The 14,921-nt window shown below is 43.1% G+C and overlaps 1 pseudogene; it reads left to right on the plus strand.

Moving 5' to 3' along the window:
* The first annotated feature begins 9 nt into the window (after positions 1-9).
* LOC103257544 lies at positions 10-2,615 on the plus strand (annotated as a pseudogene).
* The last annotated feature ends 12,306 nt before the right edge of the window (positions 2,616-14,921 follow it).

The following is a 14,921-nucleotide window of genomic DNA, read 5'->3' on the forward strand; positions in this document are numbered from 1 at the left end:
GAGCCCTCGGCAGCAAGGCCACCTGCTGGTTCCTGGGGAGATCATGAAACGAGGCCGCCTTCCTAGCAGCAGTGAGGATTTCGACGACCATGGCAGCCTGTCGACGACGTGGTCCCAGAACTCCCACTTCCAGCACCGGGGCAGCTCCTGCTCCCAGCACGAACATCGGAAGCCTTCGGAGGTGTTCAGGACGGACCTGATCACCGCCATGAAGCTGCACGACTCCCACCAGCTGAACCCGGACGAGTACTGGAGGTAGGAGTGGAAGAAGGGAGTCCAGGTGGCTGTGAGCCCGGGCTGGCCGACCCCTGGAGGCAGGAGTGGGAGAAGGGGGTCCAGGTGGCTGTGAGCCCTGGCACCATCCCTCAGCCCGTGGCCAGGGTCGTGTCTGAGGAGAAGTCCCTTGAGTTCATCAGGTCCAAGAAGTACATCGTGTCGTCGCGCTCCGAGCCACCCGATCTGGGTTACTTGGATGTCCGGACGCTGGCCGACGGCGTCTGTCGCTACGACCTCAACGACATGGACGCGGCCTGGCGGGAGCTCACCAACGAGGAGTTCAAGGAGATGGGCAAACCAGAGCTGGACGAGTTCACGATGTAGCGCGTCCTGGAGGAGTTCGAGTAGCGCCGCCAGGACAACCTGAGCCACATCATCAAGACGCGGGAGGGCTTGGGCATCGAGTATGACGAGGACATCGTCTGTAACGTGTGCCGGTCGCCCGACGGCGAGGACGGCAACGAGATGGTGTTCTGCGACAAGTGCAACATCTGCGTGCACCAGGTCTGCTACGGAATCTTCAAGGTCCCTGAGGGCAGCTGGCTATGCCGGATGTGCGCCCTGGGGGTCCAGCTGAAGTGCTTGCTGTGTCCCAAGAAGGGCAGCGCCATGAAGTCCACGCGCGCCGAACCAAGTGGGTCCACGAGAGCTGCGCCCTGTGGATCCCCGAGGTGAGCATCGGCAGCCCCGAGAAGATGGAGCCCATCACCAGGGTGTCCCACATCCCCAGCAGCTGCTGGGCGCTCGTGTGCAGCCTGTGCTGTGAGAAGTTCGGGGCCTCCATCCAGTGCTCGGTGAAGAACTGCCGCACTGCCTTCCACGTGACCTGCGCCTTCTACCGGGTCCTGGAGATGAAGACCATCCTGGTCCAGAACGACGAGGTCAAGTCCAAGTCCTTCTGCCCGAAGCACAACTCGCCCTGGAAGCCCCTGGAGGGCCTGGGCGCCGCCGCCCCGCCGGAGAATGGTGGCCCCGAGGGGCCCCCGCACAGCCCTCTCGGGCCCTTCGCCGGCCTGGAGCCCGGCGGTGAAGGCGCACACTGTGTGAGCGCGCGCAAGCAGCGGCTGCAGCAGCTCGAAGACGAGTTCTACACCTTCGTGAACCTGCTGGACTTGGCCCGCGCCCTGCGACTGTCCAAGGACGTGGTGGATTTCCTGTTCCAGTACTGGAAGCTCAAGCAGAAGGTCAACTTCAACAAGCCGCTGATCACGCTGCGGCGTGACGAGGAGGACAATCTCACCGAGCGCGAGCAGGACGCTCTGCTCTGGAGGCTGCGGCTGTTCATGCACCTGCGGCAGGACCTGGAGCGGGTTTGGAACCTCACTTACATGGTGACCCGCAGGGAAAAGATTAAGTGGTCTGTGTACAAAGTCCAGGAACAGATATTCAATCTTTACACTAAGCTCTTGGAGCAAGAAAGAGTTTCAGGTGTGCCTTCTTCCTCCGGCCCCTCCTCCTCCCAGGAGAGCATGCTCTTGTTCAACAGCCCTTCCGCGAGGCCCAATGCGCCCAAGATCGAGGACTTGAAGTGGCATTCTGCGTTCTTCAGGAAGCAGATGGGCACCTCCTTGGTCCACTCGCTCAAGAAGTCCCATAAGTGAAACCCGCTGCAGGGCAGTCCGGGAGGCCAAAGCAGAACCCTGGCAAGGCAGCCGGAGCTGTGTGCTGCAGGGAGGGCCCGGAGGGTCTCCTGGGCCTGGAGGAGACCTTGGCAGACGCACGCCTCGTGGCCGCGCAGCAGAAAAACGGCGCGGTGGCGCCGGACCCCGGCAAGAGAAGAGACAATCTTTTGCATTGTGATCTCACGAAAGGAGACTTGAAGGACAAACCTTTTAAGCAGAGTCACAAGCCTCTCAGGTCCACAGAGGTGTCCCCGAGGCATCTGGACAGCACAAGAGTTGCCCCCGAAGTGGGGGCAGTCGGCACCGGGCAGGAGAGCGTGCCCTGGTGCGATGGCTCCCTGGTCAGAGGAAGCTGCGGCCACACCGTGGTCAAAGTGCCTACCACACCTGCCAGCCCGGTGAAGACCGGGGGAGGGGGGGCGGGGGAGAGGGGGGATTCCAGATTCCAAAGAAGGGGGAGTGGCAGCAGCAGGGCGGGATCCACGACGGGGCCTGCCATCAGCATCCGGACTGCGCGTACCTGGGCTTCGGCCGCGCACCGGCCGAGGAGCGGGCAAAGAGCAGACTGGCATGCGACAATGAGAACGATGGGTATGTCCCCGTCGCGGAAATGAGTGATTTGGAAAGCTGAGGCTGTCATAGGAAAAGTGTCTGCACGCCGGAAGCACCATCAGCCACAGGACAGACATAATCAGGAGAAGCATCCTGGCCTCCTGATGCCCCTGGCTGGTCCCTGGTGTGACGGAGCAAGCCCCGGCGGTGGCCGAGCCCAGTCCATACACCCGGAGCTGCACAAACACACGTCCTTGCAATTCAGATCTATTTCTTTTCAGTCATTTACAAACCATTGTTGTGAGAAACTTGTGTTATTTGCAACTTGTTGAGGAAACCCAAGTGTCGATCGTAGCTGTTGAGACCAGAACCTGAATTAAACACTAAAGCGGGCACGAATCACGGCCATCTGGAGGCCGAGGCCTCATGGAGCCTCGTGCGTGGCGACAGTCCTCTGCGTTCTTTCCAAAGCATAAACTCGGGGTGGCTCGGAGAGACGGAAGCAGATGCGGCTCCGAGAAGCCCTCACGCACTGTGATCGCCCGTGAAGCTGTCCGTGCCAGAGCCTGAAGTCACATTTCCGCGCTGTCCCACGAGGCTGTCTTGGTCGCATTGCGGTGACAGCCACAGCTCTGAGGCCTCCGCAACACCAAGGAGTTCACGTGTAAATACGGCGTCGGGGAGGCGGGAATCGTAAGAAAGGTCTTTACTGGAGGAGCCGGGGACGGGGTGGAGATCGAGGTACCCACCGCGAGCCCCGGAGGGGCTGCAGGGACCGGCCTGGTGGAGGTGGGCTGTCAGGAAGGTTCTGTCTGTGGCTAAGGGCAGCAAAACACAGTTCTTACCCAGTCCCCTGGACCTTCCTCTCCCCTGGCCCCTGGCTCTTGGGCCACCCTGGCATCTCCCAGCAATGCCAACACCTGCCAATTTCAACATATACACAGTGGTTATTCACGTGCAGGCGATGGACTTCCAGACTCTGGGGACATATACTTCCCAGAGCCAGACCCTAGTGCACATGTCGGGGTATCTGGGCTTCCGGCATGAACGGATCCCTTAAGGAAAAAGAAGAAAAAAGTAAAAAGTGAAACAGGTTATCTTTTAAAACGACAGAAAGGCAATAAGTTGCTCAGAGCTCTTACTTGAAACCAGGGTAGTACAGGAGGAAGGAAGTGCGCCCTTGAGGAGGTTTCTGGAGTCAGAGTTCTAAACGCGAATTCGTAGTGTGGACTTTCTAATTGCAAATGGCAATAACTAGTAAGTTATCAGCAGTAATAAATTGAGCATTAAATTTGAGTACAATGTTTTGTTTTTGCACCCACCGTGGTGCATATGTATTATTCAGACAGTGGATATGTTAAGGTCCTTTAATTTTCTTTGGAATTCAATGTAGTTGTGGTTCAAACTTAAGAGAAGGAAAGTTGAAACAGCAATGAGATTTGGAATGACTGGCATCGAAACAAGCCCAACTTCCCCTAAATTACTCCTTGGTTTGTTAATACCAGTATTCAGATTCCTGATTCATTTATATATTTGTTTCCTTGTGGCAGGGATGTTATGATCCTCAGTGAGTAATGCCTTGAGTTCTGTAGTCAACTTCCAAGTCTTCCAGAAGACTGTCAACAACAAAGGCTTACTGAATTCCATCTTGCTATGCAAGTTTTATCTGCTGATCAGATAGCAGATCTGATGTGTCCCCTTTGTACGTGTGACATTTTCAAACCAAGTCTTAACTTTTCAAGTACATTTTAGTAACATTCAGGGAAGGGGAAGGAATGACCCAGGTTTTCAGATGGACGATTTTTGAGCTATGGGGCTCATTTCGAGAGACTGCTGTCCACATCAGTTTGTTGCTACCGAGAGTGGAAGGTTCTTAGGAATCCAAGCTGTGTACTCACTTGTAGCATAATTTAAAAATTAGATTCTTTTGCATATGAGCAGAAACCTTTTGCTGGATACAGGAAAAGGTCGGACTCTATGGTTCTCTTTGATGACAGCAGCAGCTCTGGGTGAGAGTAGAGTTTATAGAAGGATAACTTGTCAAGCCATAGAAAGAAAATCTAAATTAATCTAGTGAAAGTATATGACCTCTCACCATTTTAAGAGGTATCGGATTCATTTGCACTATTAGGAATGCTAGTTTTGTGCAAAAAATAATGCCTTACCTGTTTTTTCCCCACATTTAGGTTGAAAAGCTTTCACATGTTCCAAGTTATGCTGAACCAAAAAAACAAAAAACAAAACAGAAAAAAAAACCCACATAAAAACAAAATAGAAAAATAAAAAGCCCACACTTTATTCTTGCTTTGAAATGCAAATGGTGTAGAGCACGGTTTCCAAAAGCGTCATGGGTGCTTTGTAAGGTCACGTCACATTGGGAAGGCTGTATGAGATGGTCACAGGCGCACCCCACTCACCCACCCGCATCGATGAGGATGAAACCATTTGCTCCTTTGTTTTTATTTCTTTGAGCTTTATCTTTCCTGGTGCATCCTGACCAAAAAATATCTTTGATTATGACCAATGTATTATCTCAAGATGCAGGCTAGTTAAACTTTTGTAAAGTTGCCTGGAATGTCATTTGTTAGGTTATAAACACAGAATCTAAATGAATGGTTGTTTGTGTTGTGTACAGATCTTAATTCTTTGGAAATGGACAGACTTGTCATTCCATTTGTAACCTTGTACAGAGGAGTTTTCATTATGTGACTCGCCTGGTGTCCATTCAGCTCAAATTGAAAAAAAAAAAAAGGTGCATGATGAGTTAAGAATCAGAAACTAAAGTACAAGTAGAGATGACTATTTTATATTACATGACCCGGTCCTGTATTTATTTCTATCCCCTTTTTGAAAGTATTTATAAAACTAGTTGAGGACAGCTGTATTTTTGGGTTGAACTATTTAGTAGAATTGTGCCTTTTTGTCTGTATGTGAATAAATGCTGTACATTTTGCAATACAAAAAAAAAAAAAGAAAAAAGAAGTATGCTTAGGGTTGTATAAGGAAGAATGAGATACATGGAAAAATCCATGCCAGGCTTGTTACTTAGGGCTAAAGTCAGATTTATTTTAAGCTTCAGGGACTCTCACTTACATAGGCCCCTTCCAAGTTCCTAAGAGGGGGCCTAGCAGTATGTGGCCATTAATATATATTTTTGAAAAACTTTATTTGCATATTTTTATTCTCAGAAGGTCCTTGTTGTGGAAGCTAAAAGTTCACAAAACCTGGATTTACTCCAATTTATGGCCCTAAAAAAAAATAGAAAGGGAAAAACCCTAATATATAGAAGTTCTTTGTACTCCCTCTAAGCTACATGTTAGCTTTATCTGGCTCACTGATATCCTGTAATTCTAAATGCAGCTATTTTCAAAGCAGGAAAGTTGGGGGTTGGGTGCAGGGGAGGATATAGGGGGGTGGAAGACAGATTTCAGCTGGTCCGTTTGGTTCTGTAATTTGCATAATTCCAGATAAACAAATGATGAAAGCAATGACTAATAGTTATTGTGATACTGCCTTAATTATTTCAAGCCAACAAAATGGTAATATGTCATTTGACGCTAGACTCTTTATGCTTGCTCTGTTTTGGATATATGTGTGAGTGTCAAAATTAGTCACCACAATATGCAAAACACTATAAAAAAAGAAAAAAGAAAAGACAAGGATGTGGGCATGAATGTAAAAATGCATGAAGCTCCAAGAGAAAATCAAATGAAAATTGGCAGTATGCCAAGGGCTTGCAGGGTTTTGGACTTTAGCTCAGCCCTCAAAATTGGCACTGAAGTGTCATTTTCCAGAGGCATAATTGGAATGACCGGGTCCCCATAGTCTCTTCAGCTTTGACAATTCTCTTCTGTTTATTATTAATTTGTCGTGTTGTTTCCAAGCATTTCAGCACAATCTTCTTGTTTGAAGCACATTTCCGTTCATTACTAGTTCTGTGGAATCCCCATGAGGTATGAAGTCAGCTTTATTGGCTTGGTCTTTCCATTGGTGACACTGAGACAGAGTGAGATGAAGAAGCTTACCTTAGGTCTCACATTCAATCGATACCCAGGACAAAGCTCAGCAGTGGTTGGTAGACTTGCTAGCCCTATACCTGGCTACAGGGATATTCTGCTTTCATGGTTTTTCTATAATGTGTATGTGTCCTTTTTTTTCATAACTCACAAGTTATTTTTAAATAAAAGAACCAGGGAAAATGTATTCTTATCTTAGCTGCCTCAAGTCCCTGAAAAGACTCACAAGGGCTATTTACTGGTGATAAAATACAAGTAACTTGTTGTGGGATGAGATCAATAAGTAGTGTTCTCTAGACTTACTGCTGAACTCCGAGGAGATTAAGTTTGTTCTGCCTTCACTGAAGATTCTTCTCCCTTTAGAAGCAAGCTGTCATGATCCCATCCAGGTCTGGAGCTGAGTTATGCTGCTGGGACAGATGTGGCTTTGCTCCTGTGGCTTTTATTTTTTGCATTTTTTTTGTGATCAGTACTGACATCACAATACTGGACAGTTCAGAAATGGTTATCTTAGAAATTTTTTTTTCTATAGACATCTGCTTTTCTACTTTGGCTGCTCAGTTTGATGTTGCTATAAGCACACCATGCATTTGCATTGGCAGGGCTACCAATGCTCATCTTTCATTTGGAATATGAATATGTAGTGAAAGAATCAGGTTTCCATTAATCTAGATATTTCAGAAATTTCTGAATTGCAGCACACTGGGAAGGAAGGATGTCTAGAATTATTTTCAGGGAAGAATGCAAGCAATTCTGTGCTGTGAGGCTGTATGAACATCTGCAAAATGGGCTCTTTATGTTTTTTAAAAAATGAGCACTGTAGTGGAACAGAAGTATAATATAACCCATTAACATTAGTGTCAGCATAACAGCCTCTGAATTGCATATTGGTGGGAAAATATTGATAGCAAAGTATAAACAACTGCAAATGGGAGATACAATAAAACTCTCTTCATAGAACCCGTAATTTACAATTAAATAGGCTACATTGAAATGATATGAAGTAGAGCATATAGGTCCAAAATAATGGGGAATTTAAACGAATGCTTGTACTTTCCCATTAACTTGTAAGAGGGTAAAAACAAAAAATACAATTAAATAGGCTACATTGAAATGATATGAAGTAGAGCATATAGGTCCAAAATAATGGGGAATTTAAACGAATGCTTGTACTTTCCCATTAACTTGTAAGAGGGTAAAAACAAAAAAGAAAGAAGTGAAATGAACTTAGCGGATTCTGTGACTGGTTATGGTACAAATAATGTTGTTAATCATAATTTGGGTTTGTGTAAAATTTTTTAGAGGTGAACATTCTATTTACCCTTATTTAGTAGTTTGCTGATAGCAGTAAGGCATTTTCCTGACACAGCCATATTCCAGAGTGAGGGAATATCCAATTGGAGGGGGATTTTCTCTCAGACATGCAACTGTATTTTCAGATGAGGAATGATTGGTTTAGCCTAGTAAATTTGCACCTACCTTACAGAATTTATAAGACTTCAGTTTCCTCTTCTGCACATTAATGGAGTTTATCTAAATCTGTATTTTTCATTCTGCTTTCTACTGGGTCACTCCTGTATCATGTGATAACAATGAATGAGTTATTAGTCTAGTTCTTGGGAAAATAATCAACTTAAGACTATTTTATCGTGTGATTGTCTGCTGAGCTCTAGGAAACAAAATAGTCCTATTATAATTGTTTGTCATTCTGAAATAAGAAATGGGAGGCACTGGGAAGAAAGAAGGGGGAAACTCATTCTAGGTCTGGTGCCTGAAGTTGGTGACATTGGCCAGGTACAGATTAGGGGTGAGACTGTGGGAGAAGCAGGGCCTTGGAAGGCATATTTGGAGTGAATGCTATCATTGACTCCCCAGGATTATTACTTTTTCTTTCTTGGACACCAACTGTGAAAGAAGCAACTTCTGTGTTTGAGTCACATTATGAAAGGAGCAGGACTAGATCCAGTCCTATGAGACAGTTCAGACAGAAACCTTGATTGGCCCATCAGCTCACTGATAGCAGTGTTCCTTCTCTAGGGTTGTGGGACATGGATGTGGCTGAAGCTTGAAACTCCTTCCCACCTGGTATCCTGGTCTGTGGGTATATACTAAGGAAGACGACTTCCTGTGTTTTGGTTGAAAGTACTGTGTCACTAACAATCTGTAATACTGACAAGCCCCTCATGTTTCCTTGATAGCTAATGGAGTGGTAGCTGTATGGAGAGGAAAGCTCCCAGCACCTGTTTTTTATGGCAGATGATAATGACAAAACCCATACCTGCTGCAGGATGTTCTGAGGCACATTGACTAGCTGATTCGTGTTCTATAACATTTGTGGGAAGAAGCTTCCTTTTCCTGCACCCTAAGAAAACACTGCCATGCTTGTGACAGCAATGTGTGCTTTGGTCCCTGCAACAGGTTTCTGGACCACCTGTTCTCCACTATGACATCATAGGACAATAGCACAGCAATCACGAGTGAAACAGAACAGATTTTTCATTTCCTCTCTGGGAGCTGTGCCCTTTGGAAAGAATAAGTCCACAGCGTTTTGGGACTTACCATAGGAAGACATTCTCAAGGTAGCAAGTGGAAGACTCAGAGCCATTTAAGTAGCATGTTCCAGAAGTAGCCTGTCTTAAGCCCCAGGCTTGTGAGGAAGGGAATTTTGTGGGATAGAGTCCCATTTATAATTGTGCTCACCATGGGCCACTCCATAGATACGATCATTTATGGGTTAGGCTCACTTCCTTACATGCTATTGAAAATGTTTCTTTTTTGGGGGAGGGGGATCCTGGTAACAAGACTGAGTCTGAGAACCTTGAGGTTTCTAAAAATTCCCTATGGTTTTGGTCATTTCACTTGTCCTGTGGAGAGAAACACTAATGCCCTTCTAACCTCACAATGATTACTGAAAGGAATATCAATAAGGAAATCTGCCCTCAGCAGAAGGGTCCTTAAAGGAAAGAGAAATTTAATGAGTGAACATGGTGAGATCACATCTTGAAATATTCATCTTTGTGCATTTCTTTTCTATTCTTCATAGTATGTGATCGTTTCCTGATGAGCCACATCTATTCTTCTTCAGGAGAATTAGGATTGTGATAGCAGGAAGACAAAGAAAGAAATAGCCACTGTTCTGTTTGTGACTTCCAAAATAGGCCCTTGAAATCCACTTGATAAACAGTAGTTTTGGAAGTCGAAGCTTTCTATTTTCAAGAGCCAAGTTCTGTAAAAGCTAAGAAAAGCATCTTGAGATTCCAAAGGGAAGACCTTGAAGGAAGCGTGACATATAGTTTAAGCCAGAACGATAGGTAAGAAAGTGAAAATAGCGGTGCTTCTGAACCCTGGCTGAACATAGAAGCATCTGGGAGAGCTATTAAGATGCCTGTTCCTAGGCTTCACATCAGGCCAATGGAATCAGAATCTCTCAGAATGGTTACTGAGCATTGTACTTAAAAACAAAAAGCAAATCTAAATAAACTTCCTGGATTTTTCTAATGAATGTGCAGCTAAGGCTTGAGAACAAGTAAAACTGGGAAAACCCAAGACCATTCTGATCTGGGAAGCAAAAGGACAGGGGACAAGGTATGTACTTGGAGTAGATGTTTGGGGACTGTATCAGGAGAAGAGCTCTGCACAGATTTTTATGGAGAGATTCACTTTCGGCTTGAAAAACTGTCCAACCCCTTCTACTGCTAGCATCACATAGTTGTATGGAAGTTAAGGTCAATGATGCTATCATCTGATTATGAGATTCTCTCTGGAGTCATATTAGCCCTATTCCTCATTTCCTGGAGAGAACATTCCCATGCCCAGTGCTTACAGGTCACCTGGAATTGAAAAGCAGAAATGCCTGAACATTGTTGTATACTATCAAAACTTCCCTGGCAGACAGCCTCATTTTCAATGGCTCTGATGAGGTATGGGTAGGTTATGCAAAAAGAAGCATCTGCACTTGTGGAGTAGAGCTAGACTGCATTGAAATCCATTTTTGTTATGTAAAGAAGGGGTATCTCAACAAAATCAAATGATGAGCACTAGATTTACTTTAAAAAGAAATGGATTGTGTGAGTGTAGCTTCCCTAATTAAGGGTTACCATGGTGATTTTGAAACCATTCTTGATGTACCTGGATGTATATTAGAATTTGACCCTCCAGTTGGGTGAAGTTAAGGTGTTTTTTTTTAAAGGAACACTTAAAATTACTATAGCCAGTAGAATTGAGTGTAAAAAGAAGAAATACAATTGAAGATACTAGCAACATTTCCATTTTCACCACCAAATTTTAAATGGAAGACTATTTAAAAAATTTTTTTTAGTGTGGTAGAATGGCTTCTAAGGGTAAATTTTAGACCTTTCTTGCAGACGATATTTAGGCTTCTGAAAATTTTTATAGTGATAAAAAGTTTAGAAAGATTATAATCGTCATACATGACTGACTTTAATGCTAATAGGGTGATAAAATATCCAGGTGTGTATTTTATGTAACATACATCTAAAGAAAGAAAATCTCACTAGGGGAAATCTGGGGATTATTGAATCCTCCTTAGTGACCATGCGTAACCATTATGAATTGAAATGCTTTCAGCTAGAGAAGGAGATTTAATTTTTACAAAGAAGAAACCTTAGGAATTTCACAGGTGGTGGTGATGCTGAACAGGAAAATAGAATTCTCTGTACCTTGTGCCAAGTAAGTTGACATTGACATCAACAGCTCTGTGCTTACTAAAGTACTGCAGGATCAGTTCCTTATTGAAATCAAATTACACTATTAAGATAGTCTTATTTAATGAGAACATAATTACTTTTATTGTGACTAGTAACAACCCTAACATTAGTGACATAGTTGGTTAGCTTGGTAATAGGCCTGGGAGTTCTCTGTTACCCACTTTCTTTGTACTTGAGTTTTCTCAGTTCTATGCTATGTGTTAGTCCATTTTGCATTGCTACAAATAAATACATGAGGCCGGACAATTTATAAAGAAAAAAAGGTTTATCTTGGCTCAAGGTTCTGCATCACACAGGTGTTTGTGGGGCTTCTGGTGAAACCTCAGGAAGCTTAACCATAATAAAAGGCAGAGAGGGAGCAGACATGCCATATAGTCAGAACAGGAGAAAGGGAGAGAGAGGAGATGGTGCTAGGCTCTTTTAAACAATCAGTTCTTGTGTAACTAATAGAGTGAGAACTCATTCATTATTGCAAGAATGGCAACAAGCCATGAGGGATCTGTCCCCATAACCCATTCACCTCTCATTAGGTCTCCGCCTCTAACACAAGGAATCATATTTCAGTATGAGATTTGGAGGGGAAAACAATTCAAACTATAACAAACTAAGGCAGTTATTTCAATGGTTATCACTGAGTTTTGGCAGAACAGCCAATAAAAATGGTGTAAATCAATGAGCAGAATATAGCATGTTCTTTTTTTTTTAAGAATTGCAAATATTTTTATCTGTTCCTTTTTTCTTTTTTAATCGTATTATATTCAAAACATCTTCACATCAGCACATTTTGTATGTAATGCTACAAAATTCTTCAAAATTTCCATTCTGAAGGAAACTGTAACATGTTCTTAAACTTAAAAAAAATTCAGGGAAAGGATAAGGAAGAGGTAGTAAATGCTGATGTAAAGGGCTAAGCCGAAAGTAATCAGAAAACTTCTATAATTTGATAGTTTTGTTTTTTCAAAGGGCTCTTTGTTTTCACCAAATAAAAATTCAGGATGCCAAGTTAAATTCAAATTTCAGGTAAATAACAAATTATATATATATAACTATCCTGTTCAAAACTTGGGTCATACTTATATACTAAAATATAGGGCATCTTGAATTTTTTCTGGCAACTGTTAAGTAGGTGGTCACCTATGATGTGAGACGAGCAGGTCCTCAAGGAAGAATTATAAGAATAAAATTTTATCTTCTTCCCCTGACTACTCTTATGCCTGACATTCCAGTGTTAAGCCATTTCTTTGAGTTATAGCGTTATCCAAGTGGTCTGTGTTTAGATGCAATGTGTAATACATGGTCACATTATTTTATCTTAGTTAATCAGAAACTCATGATAAGAGTCTCCACTTTTCCACTGTCCCCAATAGTACAGATCTTTTATAGCTTTCATTTTGAGCTCTGTCCATTCATTAGCTAGTCCTGACCAAGACAGACAATACTCTTGAAGTGATAAAAAGTTTATAGTATTGTTGAATGACCAACTATAGGTTCTGGAATTATTTTTGTGATCATGGTCTCAACTTTTGGGGTACCCTGGCTTCTTTTTAGCAGTTTTGTGTCTCTGTATTTCTGATGCTGCAACCTTCATTCCCTCACCACACATTTGTTGAGTCTCTTTATGTCTAGCACTGTGCCAAGTAGTGTGGATAAGAAGACTAATAAGTAATGATTCTTGTCTTTAGTAAATTTACAGTCAGAAATATCAATATAATAGATAATTCTGCTACAACATAGGGGCTTCAGTAGAAGTAGGCTCTGGATGCCAAGTGAATATGAGTATGTGAGATAGACTCCTATAAAGATATCTCTGGCATACTGAGAATTCATCCATATTTCTCATATTAAATTGACTAAGTAGGCCTTGTCTCCTACTACCCTCTCCTTGGTGGTGATGGTAGTAGTGGTGATGGAGTGTGTGTGTGTGTGTACATGGGTGAAAGGTTAAAGGCAAGCGAGATCTTATTTTTTTTAATTATATAAATTTTTTATTTTAAAATTGTGAGTACAGTTAAGGGTTAGGTATACAAATATTCATTGTGCAGCTACCCTTGTTGATGAGGTATGCCCCCCCCTCCCCAGACAGATATTGACTACCATTAATCTCACCTCCCTTCCCCTCCCTTCCCCCCTCCCAGTAGTTTCTTGCCACTGTGAATCCTTTTCTTATATTATTACGGTAGTTGTGCAAGGTCCACTTATGAGTGAGAACATGTGGTACTCAGATCTTTGTTTCTGTGAAATATCACTCAGTATTATAAACTCTAATTCCATCCAGATTGCTGCAAAATTCATGATTTTGTTTTTTTTTAATGGCTGCATAGTATTCCATTGTGCATATGTACCACATTTTTTAAATCCAGTCCTCTTTTGATGGACAGCATAGTTGGTTCCATGATCTTGCTATTGTGAACAATGCTGTGATAAACATACATGTGCAGGTATCTTTTTCATAGAGTGATTTGAGTTCTTTCAGGTATATACCCAGTAGGGGGATTGCAGGGTCATATGGAAGGTCAATTTCTACGAGTTTTAGGAATCACCACACACTGATTTCCACAGAGGCTGTACTAGTTTACACTTCCACTAGCAGTGTAGAAGTGTTCCCTTTTTGCCTCCCCAGAATGTTATTTTTTGAGTTATTGATGATGGCCATTCAGACTGGAGTTAGGTGGTATCTCAGTGTAGTTTTAATTTGGATCTTCTTGATGACTAGTGAAGCTGAATATTTTTTCATGTATCTGTTGGCTGCTCATATGTCTTCTTTAGAGAAGTGTATATTCATATCTTTTGCCCACTTTGTAATGGGACTGTTTGCTTTTTTCTTTTCAGCACATTTGAGTTCCTTGTAGATCCTTGATGCTAGTCCTTTGTCAGATGTGTAGTAGGCAAATATTTTTTCCCAGTCTATGAACTGTCTCCCTGCTCTCTTGATGGTATGTTTGGCTTTGCAGAAGCTTGTCAGTTTAATGAGGTCCCACTTGTCTATCTTATCTCTTATGGCATGGGCACTTTTGGTTTTGATCAGGAATTGGTTGCCAGTTCCACCATCCATGAGAGTGTCTCCTGCATTTTCTAAGGTTCCTATAGTTTGAGATTTTAAATTTAGGTCTCTGATCCATTTAGAGTTAGTTTTTATGTATGGGGATAGATAGGGGTCTTGTTTGAATCTTCTGCATGTAGTCAACCATTTTCCCAGCACCATTTACTGAATAGGTTCTCCTCTCCCCAGTGGTGGGTGGGGGACACTTTGTCAAAGATGTGTTGGTTGAGAAATTGAGGTTTCGCTTCTGGAATCTCTATCCTGTTCCACTGGTCTATATGCCTGTTCTTACAGCAATACCAGGCTGTTTTGATTATTATAGCTTTATAGTAAAGTTTAAAGTATGGTAGTGTGATACCTCCTGCTTTGTTTTTTTGTTTTTTTTTTTTTGCTGAGGATTGTTCTGGTTATTCTTGGTCATTTGTGTTTCCATATGAATTCCTTGTGTTGTTTATTCTAGATCTGAGAAGAAGGTTGCTAGTAATTTGATGGATACTGTGTTAAATCTGTAGATTGCCTTTGGTAAGATGGACATCTTCACAATATTGATTCTAACAATCCATGAGCATGGGATATTTTTCCACTTGTCTGTGTCATCTTTGATTTCTTTGAGCAGTGTTTTGTAGTTTTCATTGTAAAGGTCTTTCACATCTCTGGTTAGGAAGATGCCAAGGTATTTCATTTTTTG

Source organism: Carlito syrichta, unplaced genomic scaffold (genome assembly GCF_000164805.1).
Source record: "Carlito syrichta isolate Samal-C Ts95f unplaced genomic scaffold, Tarsius_syrichta-2.0.1 Scaffold301786, whole genome shotgun sequence".
In the NCBI taxonomy this organism is placed as follows: Eukaryota; Metazoa; Chordata; class Mammalia; order Primates; family Tarsiidae; genus Carlito; species Carlito syrichta.